Here is a 14,366-nt window from a genome sequence, read left to right on the forward strand (position 1 = left end):
ACATTAACAATGAGAAGGTAACACAGAGGCACTAGCAGTTTGTCCTGCATTGGTCTACTCCCAGTTTATGGAAAGAAGGTGAAAAGAGATTCTGCCTTAAGATCCATTGGAGGTCTGGGTATGGTCATTACCTGCTGTTGGCATCTCTGTTCAGTCAAAGGAACCCAGTACCTTTGTGATCTTTCTTCACCATCTGGTAAAATCATAGGGAAAATAAATAAGTGATTTTAAATGTTTCTGCCAAAATCAGTTGGTGAGCTCTTTAGATTACTTAAGTAAATCAATAAAAAAAATTGCTTAAATCCTATGTTATACTTAGTTTCTATATTTTAATTTTTTGTTTTGTTTTTGTTTGTTTGTTTCTTTGAGACAGGGTTTCTCTGTGTTGTTTTGGTGCCTGTCCTAGAACTCGTTCTGTAGAACAGGCTGGCCACAAACTCACAGAGATCTGACTGGTTCTGCATCCTGAGTACTGGGAATAAAGGTGTGTGCCACCACTGTTCAGCTTATATTTTAACTTTTACAGATCTAATTTGCCTATCAATATTTAATGTTTAATCCTGAATGCTTTGATATTAAAGATATAATTATATTTATATGTTATATAATTGAAATCTCATATATATATATATTCTAATAGGAATAGCTACACACAAAAATAATAATGACTTAAATTTATAATATATTTTTATGTTCAAATTGTAACAATCACATAGTGCTGTGGAATGGTCTTTCTGGATGCTGTGAATATATGTCACTACCATTGGTTAATAAAGAAGCTGCTCTGGCCTATGGCAAGACAGGTTATAGTCAGGTGGGCAATCCAAGCATACATACAGGGAGAAGGAAGATGGAGTCAGGGTAGATGCTAAGCCCTGCCAAGGGCAGGGGAAAAGCGAGATGTAATGGAACACAGGTAAAGCCATGAGACATGTGGTGATACTTAGATTAATAAAAATTGGTTAAGATAAAAGAGATAGTTAGCAGTGAGCCCAAGCAATATACCAAACAGTTTGTAATTAATATAAGCCTCTGTGTGTTTACTTGGGACTGAGTGTCTGTAGGACACAGGAACACTTCCGAATATAATAAAGTCTGAATATGTCTAAAATCACTTACTTTTATTTTATTTGAATTATATTTTAGATGTCTTATAGATTCAAGCAGCTGACCATGAAAGCAACAGTCGGAGCTGTGCTCAGTAAAAGCATAAGGTCCTCAGGACCAATAGACCTCAGGGATTTGCCTCTGCAAGGCTCACACAGGTGCGACTTTGCCAACTGTCCAGCCATGTTCCATGACTTCCAATATTGCCGGTTGGTCCCTTTGCATGGCCCCCGACAAAAGAGAGTTCTTTTTCTTTAAGGGTATAGACTTCTTTAAAGGTATGGTCACTGGATGATTGGCAATGCTACAGTGTACAGCCACACATCTGAGTATATGGGCAGCACAAATTTGACTCCATGGGATATCTTTTAAAAGGAGGACAGAAAACTTGAAGGAGCTGGGATCATGAGGGTGAGTCTGAGAGGAGTTATGGTGATGAGTGTGTGATACTTGATAAAAATAGATTGTATAAATTCTCAAAGAATAAATAAAATATATTGATAATGCATTGGGGTCAATCCTCCAAATATGCAAACTAGGCACTATTAAGAGATGTTTTTCTGGACATAACTTCATGGCAGCTTGCTAGGCCCCACTTCCTGACTTTGATAACAGGTAACTTGAGAATATTTTTCTCTCTTCGTCGGTAAAAAGATTTCCATCAAACATCTTTAATAGAATATTCATGTTTTTGTACATTTTTACCCCATGGAGTATAATTCTATTCTTTGCCCAAATCCAGGAATTGGACTTTTATATCTACTGAAAAGCACATCATTCCGGTGTTTCTACTTAGTACAAATGGGTTCCTACAAATCTTTTGCTTGTGTTTAGTTGCACAAGATCCACACAAAATTGAGCCCATAAACACCCTGTCATGGAGGAGGGAGGAAATCTTGTGGGTTCTAACCCATGCCTGAGAATTTTTGTGTAGATTTTCGTGGAGAGAGAGACAAAGAGACAGAGACAAGGAGACGGAGAGAGACAAAAACAGAGACATTTTCTTCAGCAGCGTAATCACTAGTAAAATGTCCATAGTCCTGCTAACAAGCCCCAACTCTTCCTTCTGTGATCAAACCCGATAACACTAACTAGGGTATCATAGAGAAAAGGAGAGGCATCAAAGTAGAAGCAGGGCTAGACAGGAAGAAGAAGTTTGCCAGCTGTGAGAGTAGAATATGACAATAATCAGGTGGGGAGTATATGATACAGATACATTATGCACATGTGCAGCATGTCATTAAATTTATTATTATACATAAAAATTATGATAATGAAACAAAAATTAGAATCACAATGATTTATTCTAGATAATCTCATGAGCTGGTTATGAACGCATGTGTGTGTGCAGCAGCCATGTTATAAATATCATATTTTAAGGGTTATATTATTTTTATTATCTAACATTAACAATGCATTCTATAGTAATTAGGCTCTGCCATTGTCAAATAGACCCTGCATATGAAGAATGCGGCTTTTCGTAAGCTGCCCTTCTCTGTGGCATGTAAAGAGACCGTCACTACCAATTCCCACCATGGCAGTAGAAGACCGGGTGCAAATAGATGTGCATTGCAGTCGTAAGTGTAGTATATTTTAAAATTCATGGTGATTTTACTTTGAATTCTGCCATCAAGGTGCAATGATTAAGATTAAGGAAAAATAGTGGATGCTGAATATTCAGAGGTGTACCCATTTGAACCACAGAAATAACATGGGAAGCATCACCAAAGTTTCCTATGGAAAATAAACCTTCGCAGTAAAATCAAGGTATTTGTGAATCCAGTAGTGAGAATTGGAGTGATTACTAAGCATGCAGTTTTCTACTCTTTTAGAAACATTGTCTCACTGTAAAAAGAAGAAGACTTTAATATTTTCTTATTGTTGTTAATATATGTGCTTGATTTTTTAAAAATGCTGTTTGAGTAGCACACGCCTTTAATCCCAGCACTCGGGAAACAGAGCCAGGTGGATCTCTGTGAATTCAAGGCCAGCATGGTCTACAGAGCAAGATGCAGGACAGGAAACAAAACAACACAGAGAGACCCTGTCTTCAAAAACAAAATAAAACAAAAATGCTGTTTGAGTAGCAAAGTTGACTTTCATATAATAGATCTTGGTTTGGAATTAGGATGAAATGTCAAAGATGTTCAGAAATACCTTCAACGTACTTCTTCCATTTTGTATTATGTGTTTGTACAAAGTGGTGTCCTCAGCATTGATTATCTAACACTGATTATGTCTGGAAAACACTAAGATACTGAGAGTCTGGAGTACCAAATTTTCTGCCAAAGCTTAATTATTTCTCTAAAAGTAAACAAGCATGGCCATCTTAAGAGTGTGCACATTTTCTTTCATCACTAGTGAATGATAAAATTGTATGCATTCCAAAGAATGGTTGAAAAATAAGTTTTCTTTTATTTTTTATCAGCAAGAGTTGATTGGTATACCTATTTTATATAATTATATACACAAGGCTGTGTGAATTTTCTCAAAAGAAATGTCTGAGTAGAAAAAAATTAAGAAAACATAAATAAATTTGTGTCACTTTTTACTAGATCTGTCTAAATTACCTGATCTAAATATGTGCTCCCAAAAAATATGTGCTCCCTCAGGAATAGATGCTCTCTAAGAAATACATGCTCCCTATGAAATTTGAAGACTTATTGGCACACACAAAATGTGCTGCTTGTGATAACTTGGTTTTTCCATGTCTATTACAATTGCATTTCTAATTATACAGTAAATAAATATTTTTTATTGAGTAAAAGATGTCCACCTAAATATTGCAAATACTTTCTAGGGGCTTACTGTATTCTTGACATCATGAATATATCTGCAATAATCCAAGTTATATCTCTTAAATTCCCACTTTCAGTATTTATATTTAGATTTCTTGATTAGCATTTGTAGGATCTCTGGTCTAATAAACACAAGCAAGTAGAAGTAGCATTCTTGTTTGTTTTCAATTACTACAGAAATCTTTCCATATTTTGTTACTAAACATGATGCTCATTGATGATGATTTTCATTGTCTGTATTGTTAATTGTATTTTATTTTTGACTTGCCAAATTAGAAAAAAAAAGAATGACTTAAACTCACCAAATGCTTGCTTTCTCTGTACTTATAAAATGATATTTATCTTAATTATTTTAATATGATAGCTTATATTCATTAATTTAATGTCATATGTTTGCTCTTCTCTTCCTCTCCTCCTCCTCCTCCTTCTTCTTCATTTCTTATTTGAAATTCCAAGACAGATCATACTTTTATTATCACTACTCCAAACTTGGCTTGGCATGTTACCTCTTTTACGTATTGTTAAGTTTTATTTGTTAATGATTTGCATGTGAAATTTTCCCTGGTGCTGATAAGCTTCTAATTTTTCTGTTTTAGCACTTTTAATTTGGTATTAAAGTTTTACACCCCTTTAATGAATGGCATGTCCAGGGTTTTCTCAGTTTCTAAAGTCTAAATATTAACATGACAATAGATTCTCCATTGCAAGTTAGGAAGAAATCATCTATAACAAATAATTTTGTGAGGAATAGAGGATGGATCTAAATACAGATTCGCTCTTAATTAGCTCTGCCTCTATTCACTTATACAGATTTGTCTTTTGTCAGTTTTCATAAACTGAGCTTTATAAAAATGGGCTTATTATACATTTTATGAGAGACTAAGCAAAGCAAACATCAGAATGGATGTGAGACATGGAGAATATTTTGCACAGAGAGTGGCCAATATAACTTGGTAAAACCATTTTAGAATATGGACATTTTTATATTTTCCACAAAGTTGAACAAATGCATGCCCTTTGGTGCAGAAACTCCACTTCTTGGGTTATGTTTTTCAGAACGTATGAAAATGTGAACTTAGAGATGTGTGTCAGACATTTAGAATATTACCATTTGTAATTGCCCCAATTAGAAAATAAGACAATTGTGCAAAAAGACTGGCCTAAAAAGGAATAAACAGTTATGATCTATTAAGAAACTAGAATATTATTTCACAACAACAAATATTGATTTATGAGTCCAGGAAACGAGAGGCATGAATCTTGGGAAGTTTGTGCTAAATGAAAAATAGTTTCTAAAATGTCAATTAAAAACAGTAGGTGTCTTATGGTTATTTGATGCATTACAGATTGTAGGTGAAAATTTATGAATGCATGATTAGGTGACTAGATGCCTTTAAAGTAACAGGACAGTTGTTATTTGTAGAGAAAGATGGAATTCTGGGAAGTTCTATCTCACTGGTAGTACTCAATATTCCAATCCCTGGAGCAGCAAAAATAGTGGACATTGGAGATAATTCACTAAACTCTACATTTTTGTTTTATGCATTTCTTTTTACAGTGTTTTACAATAATCTGGTAGCCATTAATCATTTTTAAATTGTTACACATTTTTAGGTGTACATGTATATTAGCTTCTCTAACAATGGATCTGGTGTTCATTAATTCTCAGTCAAATAAAAGTATTTATCTTATGCCTAGCTTTCTATTTATAAGATGTTTTTAGAATTTTACATATGAGTAATGCATTTACATCGTTTCATCCATTTCTTCATACCTCTAATTCCTCTTGTATAACCTCCACTCCCTAACTCACAACATCTTTATTATTATTATTATTATTATTATTATTATTATTATTATTATAGGCATATGTAACCTACTGAGTCCATTTAGTGTTGTTCCTTGTATGTGTGTTAACAGCTGACTACTTGGTCTTGGCTAACCTATCAGGGAATTTGTCCTAGAGAAAATGTATTCTCTCTCAGCAGTTGTGAATTGCTTGTAGCTCTTCATCTAGGCCTGAGAACTTGTCAAATTTTCTCAATCCACATTGCCACATCAACAAGTGTTAGCATTCTTCAGGTTGTATTTAGGCAATTATTGTGTTGATATTTAATGGAGATATTTTCCCTGTCATGTCTAGAAGAAACTATTTCACAGCAGGTATCCTAGTCCTCTGGGTCTTACTACCTTTCTATCCCCCTTTCCATGATTTTCATTGAGCCTTAGGTCTAAGGGTTGCACTGCAGATGTATCAGATGTAGTTGGGCATCCCAGAGTCATTTATTCTCTGTATGTTGCCTAGTTGTGCTTCTCTGTGACAGTCTCCATCTGCTGCCTACTGAAGCTTCTGATGAGGGGTGAACACCACAATTATCTGTCAATATAAAGATAAGTATTTAGAATAGAGCTAGCAATCCTATGGGTAGTAGGTTCTCCACCATAGTTTATGACTTCTCTGAGCACAGGTAGTTGGTTAGACTTACAGGACTAGTCATGAATTTCCTCTTGTTCAGTGGGCCTTAAGACCAATTTGACAGCTTTGGGTTACTCCCAAGATATGTGTGCCACTATGGCATAATAGAGATATCTTGAAGTGCTAGTCATTGTTGTGATTCATAGTCCTTTCAGCTGGTAGGACTAATGAATGTTTTTTTTCCTATAAATCTTGCATAGCTTCTTCAAATACTATAAAAGTCAAGGATGAGGCTTCTAAGTCAGTTCAGTTCTATTAATCCAAGCCCTGTGTCCAAAGTGTGTGGCATCTTGAGTAATGAAATCTTACCTGCAAATTCTGTGAGTCAAAGCATAAACACAATAGCTCACCAATCTGGATGGCCTGGAAGGTTACTAAGCACCAAGGTTCCACCTGGTTCTATACCCCAAGTTGCCAAGGTACAGCTGTGAGCCTCTGTTTCTGCATTCATGTGGCTATTGAAGATCTGAACTCAGGTGCTCCTGCTTGCATGTAAAACATTATCAACTGAACCTTTCCCCACTCTTAACATTGCCCTTTCTAAATAACAAGCAAACATAGCATACACAATTAATGCTTTTCCTTTTAAAACACACTGTGCTTCATGAATCAGTGTTTTTTCTTAAAAATATTAGAATTTCCAATACAGTGTTGAGATGTTTGAGTGGCACAGAAAAAAAAATTACAATTAAAAGGTTAGACCTACTATATCTTCGAATATTTTCCTGTGAGCAAGAGCCTTCTATAGAAAGATATGAATCAATGTACCAAAAGGAAGTGACATTAAGGCAGTTGGGACTCTCAAAGAATGATTTCCCAGAAAATAAATCATCTCTGATGGTCAGCAGGAGGAGTATATAGCCATAGAAGACAAGGCTTTTGCATTTAAGTAATATCTCCCTGTTTAACTTAGGATTTCTATTGCTGTGAAGAACCACCATGACCACAGCAACTCATAAAGGAAAACATTTAATTCGTGTGGCATACACTCCAGAGGTACGGTCCATTATCATCACGGCAGGACATGGCAGCATGTAGGCAGACATGGTGCTAGAGAAGGAGCTGAAAGTTCTACATCTTAATCTGCAGGCAACAGGAAGTGATTTGAGACACTGAGCATGGCTTGAGCATATATGAGACCTCAAAATCACCCCCACAGTGACACACTCCCTCCAGCAAGGCCATACTGACCCCAACAAAGCCACATCTAACAGTGCCACTCCCTATGGGGACCACTCTCTTTCAAACCATCACATCCTCTTTTAATATGACTTTAAAAAAAATTAGTACAAACTAGTTTCTCAAGTACAGAAAAAGAACTTAATTCTAAAAAGCCACCATTTGGTACAATGTTAGTTCCTGTTCTTTCTTCTTAACTGAATGAACTCATTACTAAAGAAAAGCTAAATTCTTTAGTTTGACAATAGATCGGATAATTCTTTGTGAAGTAAGTTGGAATGCATACCATTCTTGCTAATTTTTAAAGGGTCTAAGAACATGGTGAATTCCTTAGTTAACTGTGACTTTATTATCTGTGTGACTGATAAGTTAGGAAGCATCATTTCAGTCAGAAGAGAAGGTTGTTTAGTTTTATCAGGTCCTGCTTTCATATGTGCAATGTTGAAACTCCCTTCAGAGTAGAGAGTTTGTCTCTAAATCCCAATATTAGTTCTTTGTTTTACATTTCACTTGATTTTACAAATCTCATCATATTTTAGGTCTTGTCACTTTCTCTTTGGCAGAGGGCTCTGGGGCAGATGTTATTAACCACAGCTGCACATGCTCAAAAATCTGCAGAACAGAAAGAGGCCAGGAAGAAAACGCAGTGTGTGTTACCAATAGGAGACCCCAAAGAAGCAAATATAGAATAAATACTTTTATTCTTTTATTTATTTTTAAAATGTATTCATTTCTTTTGCAATTCTCCTTTATTCTTGATAATTTTATATATGTACACAATGAAATATGATCATATCCATCCTCAGTTCCCACCTCCAACTCCCTCCACAGCCAACAACACACCCCCTACCAACTTCTTGTCCTTTTCTGATGTTGTCATTGATATAATTCCAACTAGTGTTTCCCACTTCAGTGTTTCTGGGGTGCAGGGACATTCACTGGAGAATGGAAACCTGCCAGCGACCACAGCCTCAAAATTAATTCTCTCTTTTCCAACAGCTATCAACTGCCAAAACATCCTCAACATAAGTGGTGAGCTGTGGAGATCATTTAGAATTTTGTCTGGTTTGATCATGTGCAGGTCTTATAAAGGTTACCATGACTGCTGTGAGTTCATGAGTCTATGTAGTAACCATGTTAAGACAGCATTGCACAGTGCTCCTCCCCAGCTTCCCATTCTCAACATCCTTTCCCATTTATGCTTCCTCTTCAGCAGTTTTTCTGAGTCCTCATAGGGGAAAGGGAACTGACGTGGAAAGATGTCTGATGGCAGGCATGGTTTATCTGCTATTCCAACTCTTCTTGCCAGCAGTGGGGAATGGTGGGAGGAGTCCTCCCAATGCAGAAATGAAGCCAGGGTCAAGAAGGTAGATACTTTTTTCAGTCACATAGTTATACTGTTGTGCAACCTGGATTTCCTCAATAACTCACTGGCATCATAGTCCATACAAGCTGATGCAGGAAGCAGGCATTGGAATCTAAATGGTTGTTTTTTGCCTAGGATAGAAAATAGTGATTAAAGGATAGGAAAAGTGAAAAAAAAAAAATATTACTCTAGGTCCTGTATAAAAAAGTTAAAGTATTTGTAATTATTTTATTGCATTCCATAATAAAGCAAAACAACCAATTTTCTTACTTACCTACTCTTGCTATAAATATATTACATAATTGCATATATTTAATTGTATTTACTCCAAAGAATGGAATCTTTTAAATTGCTCCTGAATATAGTATTCTGGGGTCTTGAGCAATGGCTCAATGATTAAGAGTACTTACTCTTTTTCACATTACCTGGTTCGGTTCCCACAACCCACAAAGTAGCTCAGAACCATCGGCCACTCTAATTCTAGAGAATTTGCCCCCTCTTCTGACTTCCATGGACTCCTGCATGTGGTGCATCTACACTCGGGCACACACATATACACATAAAATAATTTGTTTAAATGAAAATGCTTTGTAAAATTCAATAAATATATTCATAAGTATTTATATGATACATATATATATATATATACATATATGTATGTGTTATATCTCCTAGTATATCCATGATATTTCTAAGTGAAAGTTGGAACTTTGACTCTCTAGTACCTTTGTTGTCTGAGAGTTTTTCATGGGATGTATATTTTAATTCTAACTCTTTTATTTAGTTATGACATTTCATTCAAGTTAACACGTGTATTCATTTCTTTATACTATATTCTATTAATTATTATAAGATACTTATGATATAAATAAATGATTTATTATGTATAGCTTTCAAGTTAAGACTATTTGATAAAATACAATTCTTATTAACAACCAATCATTGTGCTGCCAGAGGACTATGATGAAGTTCTTTCAAATAAACATATTACCCAGAGCCTGCACAGGTCTGTACCAGATGGGGTCCTATCCATGAAAGGAGAAGTGAACACATAACCCACTCCAACCCTAACCTAGATGTTATCTCCAATTGATAACCCTTTACAAATGAAAAATTGGCTTCCTCCATGGAGGTCTCCCTGGGGCAACATGCTCCTCTAAAATGTAGGTCCCGTGCTCAGCAGTAGATGGCCAACAGAATTCAACAGCATCTTTGGAGGTTCTGGAGAGTCTTTGTCTCATAATGTTAAGTCAGGCATATTCCTATTTTTTAACCTTATTTGTTCTTTGAGGATGTATTATGGCTCTGGTTTTGTGTTTTTATGGGATTCCTGTGTGTACAAATGTGTGCGTCTCTGTGTCATAGGAACTTATAGTTGTTTCTTGTTTGTTGTTGTTTTTTTCTATTCTGATTTGTTTTCTTTTATCTTATTATTTCATTATTATTCCTTAGATGAATGTTTGTTTCTTAAAGAGAGACAGAAGAGGTGTGGATGCAATAACAATTAATGAAAAAAAGAGGCCATGAATTTGAAGGAGAGCCGGGCGGGGTATATGGGACGTTTGGAGGGAGGAAAAGGAAGGGATAAATGCTGTAATTATATTATAATCTCAAAAGTAAAATATTTTTAGAAATTAAAATCTAGAGAAGGGAGGTTAAAAGTGGGCCTACTATGTTAATGTATTAAACATTTGAGAAAATTAATTTAGTTACATGAACAAAGAATGCAGAGCAGAAATCATTAACAGAATAGGTCTAGCATATATACATACATACATATATATGTACATATATATTGTTTATATATGTGCATATGTATTATAATCTTGCACTCATAGAAAGTGTGATGGGAAGACAGATTCTACCACACAAAAGTGAAAAGGATCATAATGTTTAAACTTTGATACTATGAGACCACATTATGCATTGTGATCAAAATTCTCAGATGAATATAAAATATCTGAAAGACTAATTAGTGAGAAAGAAGAGGGTTTATATGAGTGAGAATTGTTGAAACCAGGTTGGATAAAGCACAGGGACAAATAACCAAATGAATGGAAGCACAGGATCTATGAACCAAAGACTGAGGGGCCCCCAACTGGATCAGGCCCCCTGAATGGGTGAGACAGTCATTTGGCTTGATCTGTTTGGGAGGCAGCTGTGCGTTGGTGCCGGGTCCTGGGCTCGTTGCATGAGTTGGCTGTTTGAATCCTGGGACTTATGCAGGACACTTGGCTCGGTCTGGGAGGGGGGGAATGGACCTGCCTGGACTGAGTCTACCAGAACGATCCCGGTCCTCGGGGGAGACCTTGATCTGGAGGAGGTGGGAATGGGGGGTGGGCTGGGGGAGGGGGAGGGGGCGAGAGGGGGAGAACAGGGGAATCTGTGGCTATTATGTTGAACTGAATGGTGTTGTAAAATAAAAAAAAAAAAGTATTTACTACAAAAAAATATCTGAAAGATATAGGCTAAGATATTGAAATTCTCAGTCAAAGTAAGGGTGTTGGTCTTCACTCCCTTTTGAAAATAACTCTGCAATGGCACTGTACGGGCATAAATTCTAAGCATACTTTCAAAAGGCTATTATCTGTACCACTGAGTTGAGCTGTGAGAACCTTTCTTAGTCTTGCCTTCAAAGCCTTGATGGACAAATTCACAAGTAGCAATGATGGGTAAGAGTTTTCCTAAGAGGACAGGTTTGGAAACAACTTGCAAGTACCTTTGATCAAAGCTCTCCTCCTACTGAAGAAAATGCCGTTAAAATAAAAAGCAGGAGCATTGTTTTTTTTTTTTAGTCTGAATGCAAATGTAAACCTAAGTGCAATCGTGTGCTCAGATATGTTCACTAATGATACTATTCCACTTCACCAGGAATAAAATAAATAAAGCTATCAGGAGCTTTCACATAAAGGTGAGATCTGAAGAAAAATAGCCTTGCCCTAAGACAAAAAGCAATATGTGTATTTTAAATAACATATTTTAACTCATATAAGTGTGCTTCTTTTTAAAAAGATAAGAAAACTGAAAGAAAAAGTATCATTTTTTTCTCTTTCTGACATAAAGTATGGCACACCACTGACTAGTCTTTCTCTAACCAATGCCCACATTTGAGAACTTGTGTTTGTAACAAAAATGGGAAAATTTCTAACAAAAACTGCTGAACAGATTTTCCTTTAGATTTGTCTATTTGAGATTTATATCCAACTAAGCAAATATGTAATGTTATTTTTATTGCTTTGTTTTTGTAGTTAATGAAGCGTCCCATAATAAATTAACACACTTGCTTTGTAGGACTTCTTGTTCCCACTTGTTCCTATTTAATGCCAACATCATCGTGATAAATATCTGCACATTTTCTCAGAGGGAAAATTTCAGACAGTGGATGTGGCCATGCATTAGGATAAGAATGCCTCTTACAGTCTAAGAGGCTAGAACTTTTGCTGGACTCACAGAGTTACTAATATACCCTGAAGTCACTTCAGACTTCAAAGTGCTGTCTACCATGTAACCAGACTATTTTTTTTAAACCACTTTAAGAGAACAATGTAACACTCAACCTTACATACCTTGGCTGTTCAATGAAATCAACTTTTACAGCCTAAGCAAATGCACAGCTGTAATCTTAAGTTATTTACTCTTCCATGGCCCTAAACAAGAGTAATCCATATTTGTACTAAAAATCATTTGCTGAAAGCAGCAAACAGAGGTTGAAAGCAACCTTCTTAAGTGAATATCCTCTATGAATATGGTCAACCATTATGGATAATGTTGAACACATTTGGATATCATTTGATAGACAATGTCTATATTGCTGCTTGTATTGAATGGCTCAGCGGGTTCAATTGGAATCAGTGAATTACTGCCTTGTAAAACTCTCTGAAAGGTTTCTGTAAACTTCCCCTCAACCCTTCCTCATGTGATACTTTCTGTGCTGTTCAGTAAAGACAGATCTCCCTTCATGAGAGACTGACACAGCATACAGACACAGACACACAGAGACAGATTCACAACAGAACCTTCAGGTGGGCACAAATTCAGACTCAAAAAATAGATGGGGAATGGAAGAAGCAGGAACGTGAAGTAGAGAATTCAATCCCAGGCTCACTCAGGCTAAGTAACAGGAGAAATGCTTTTATTTCTTCCCCTAATGTGATATTGGGGGATATTTGGTCATACTGTAACAAGTTTGCATTTGTGTTAATTAAATAAAATTAACCTTGGGTCAGGATGCTGAGTTAGCAAGATGACATAAAGTAATCATAGAGCTTCAGAGGGCATCCGAAGGAGATAGAGAGACTCACCATAAGTAGTAGGGAGGGATTTTGAGTGGCATGACTTTTTTGTTTTGTTTTGTCTGAGAGGAAGGACATGGTTTTGGGGAGACACCAGCAAGGAGAGAAGATCAAGTAGTTGCTACTCAACCTCTCTGAGCTAGCAAGTTTTCATCCCAGCCTTTGAATCTTCAATTATTTACAAATAAAATGATAGAGATTTAGTCATGCTATCTTTAATGGCAGTGGCAGAGCCTTCTGGAACAGAATTTCTGCCATGCTCCAGCCTGAGTGGCCAGGTCAGTGCCAGAGAAGGTGGCTGGTAACTATAGAGTACTAATTGCTTGCTTAATTTATTGAAATGTCAATAAATTAAGGCTCAGCCTCTGTGTCAAAGTTAAAGCAACAATGTGACACCAACACATTATAAGAAACTAGGAGCTTATTGATGCACTTAAATTAATGTGAAGTATATATGCCAACAAAGAAGGACATAAGCAGTAAAACCTTAAAGCAGTTTTTAGCATTTCAAACAGCAAAATTGAGGGGAAACATCTCACTGTGGGTGGGAATAGATTACCTTAGGAAAGATCATGTCCTTTGCTGTCCCCTCAGAAAATTACAAGAGAGAGAGGCTGAACAATGACTTAAGTTTTAAGGGTCAAGAAATATATCATTTGATGAGAGCATGAAGACAACATGTTCACCATGGAAGTAAACAGCAGAGCCACTTCCTGTAAGGGGAAATACAGAAACAATTCTCAGGGGTAGAGCTGGGTACAGTCACAGACCTGGGCTTGCATTGGACATGAATAAAATGGATCCAGAGACATCAAACAGGCTTGAGCTTGACCAAATTCATCTAAAAGGAAATTAGTCTGGAATTATTAACAATTAAAAAAAACCCTCTTGATTCATGATCAATCACTGTTATATTAAGTTTCTTATTATATTAATCATTTTGGGTATGTGCAGTTTTGTTAGACATGGATGTCAATTCATATAATTGCATTGCCTCCACAAGGCTAGGATTTAAAAATAAAAGGCTATCACTAAATTTCCTTTTTGCAAAATATTCTTCCTTGAAAAATGTGAAGCCACTGTTACATCCTGGCTATTACAGAAACGTCTTTCCCTGAGAACTTTTAATTAGTTTTGAGAGAAAATTG

The sequence above is a fragment of the Peromyscus leucopus genome, chromosome 17 (genome assembly GCF_004664715.2).
Source record: "Peromyscus leucopus breed LL Stock chromosome 17, UCI_PerLeu_2.1, whole genome shotgun sequence".
In the NCBI taxonomy this organism is placed as follows: domain Eukaryota; kingdom Metazoa; phylum Chordata; class Mammalia; order Rodentia; family Cricetidae; genus Peromyscus; species Peromyscus leucopus.